Genomic DNA, 2,206 nt, shown 5'->3' with positions numbered 1-2,206 from the left:
TATGTGCTCCTAGGTTAAGGTGGCCAGATTTTAACATTGGTAAAGTGGGACACCATTGGCGGTGGGGGGGGTGTTCTTAATTAAAAATTTGGTCTATATGGAGCAACAAAAATTTTCATAGAACATAAAAATAGTATTGTAATATATATATTTTTAATTTCAACATAAGTACAATTTACAAATATAATACATTTAAAAAAATTATGTATAGGGCAGCGCCTGTGGCTCAAAGGAGTAGGGCACTGGTCCACTTGGGCGACCTTGCCCAGAAGGGGAATAGGGAGTTTACATTAGCCTTTTCATTTCCAAATGAAGTTACATTAACCTCTTCATTCCCAAATGGAGTTACATTAACCTTTTTAGCATATACTCCCTTCCCGTTGTCCCACCCTTCCCTAGTTTGTCATGCATTCTTTCCAAAAATCGGGACTTTTTAAAAATGCCACGGGACGCAGGACAAATTGTTAAAAATCAGGACTGTCCTGCCAAAAGCAGGACATCTGGTCACCTTATTCTAGGTCATCATTGACACTCAGGGGGTGGCCCCATTTGGTACGCGAAGTGTCATGGTGCTGGTCCCAGGATTTTTTTTTTAACGGAGACAGAGTCTCACTTTGTCGCCCTTGGTAGAGTGCATTATAGCTCATAGCAACCTCAAACTCTTGGGCTTGAATGATCCTCTTGACTCAATCTCCCAAGTAACAGGGACTACAGGTGCCTGCTCAGGCTGGTCTCGAACTCCTAAGCTCAAGCAATCTACCCTCCTCAGCCTCTCAGGGTGCTAGGATTAGAGGCATGAGTCACCACACCCAGCCCCCAGGAATGTTTTTATGGGTCTCAGCTACTTGCCATCAGTCCAGGGACACTGTGGGCCCACTGAGATAGAATCTTGCTCCGTGCTGACCTTCAGTTCACTTCCTATGGGTCAGACTCCTAAGATGGTCTGGATGCAGAGGGAGGGCTGCAGTCAGGGGCCTTATCAAGGGATGGAGAAGAAATAATCCTCAAAGATCAGTAGAGAGCAGGGTCCACTGCATCAGACCACACAGAAACCACTGGACATCTGGGCATCTGGGCGCGTGTACCCAAAGCCATGCTGCTGCATTTTAAGGGCTTCTTGGAGTCATGACTCATGTGGCCCAAATATGATTTGACTGCTTATTAAGAATCCCACAATAGACAGGACTCTGTTTTAGTTGGAGCTGGCCTGAGACAGGTCCTTAAACATTCACGTGCGTCGATGTGAGTAAAAACCAAAAGTATGCAGTGAGTTAATGATGAAGACACATCTCACAATGCCCATCCCTGCCTGGGGCACTCTGCAGCCTACCCTATGGCCCCTAGCCCCAAGACACTCAAAGACAGCCATGTTCCTGCTCTTACAGCTGCTGCATGTGGCCCTAAGGGAGGAAAAGAATTTACCTGTGAGTTCCTGCGGTGCACCAGGCATCTGTGATCCTGGTGACCACCCTTCTGTGAGCGATGCTCTGTTCCTCTGCTACTCACAAGCATGAAGAAATTGAGGCTCTAAGCATACAAGTTGCCCAGAATCACTGTGCAGTCCTTCCTGAGGCCAAAACTGCCTTTTGTGCTACGCCCCACCTCCCCCATCATCTTGTTGGGCCTTCCCACAGCCTGGAAGAGATGGCAAAGTTGGCCTCCCTCTGCAGGCAAGGAGATGCAGGGGCCAGGCTGAGACTTGGTCTCCTTACACAGCCCGTGGACATCTCAGAGGGGAGGAGTCCACAGGGCAGAGAGAGCACCTCACATGTGGCCTCTAAGAACAGGGTTAGTAGGACCACATGGCCATTGTGCAGGCTGAGACACTCCATAGTCATCTGCATCTTCTTTGAAGGCACACACACCCCTCCTTGTCCCCACAGGTCCTTGTAAAATAGCCTCTGGCTTCCCTGGAAGGTACAGGGTCAAGGGGATGCCAGCAATGCTGGCATCTCAGCTCAGCCCCAGAGCAGAGCAGAATAGACAGACTCTAAATACTGGCCTGAATGGGGTCCTGTTCTAAGATATCAAATACAGATTTATGAGAAAGGAAATTATGAGGGTTGTACCTAACCACTCCTTTAAAAAGCACACTCCACGCTTTGTGAGAAATGGTTGAGTTTACCAGTGGAGGAGGCAGGTGTCATTAGGTGCAGTGTGATAGTTAAATTTTGTGTCTACTTGACTGGGCTAAGGTATGGCCAGA

Source organism: Otolemur garnettii, unplaced genomic scaffold (assembly GCF_000181295.1).
Source record: "Otolemur garnettii isolate 467f Iridium unplaced genomic scaffold, OtoGar3 scaffold00044, whole genome shotgun sequence".
NCBI lineage: Eukaryota > Metazoa > Chordata > Mammalia > Primates > Galagidae > Otolemur > Otolemur garnettii.
Note: the sequence above shows the minus strand (reverse complement) of the source record.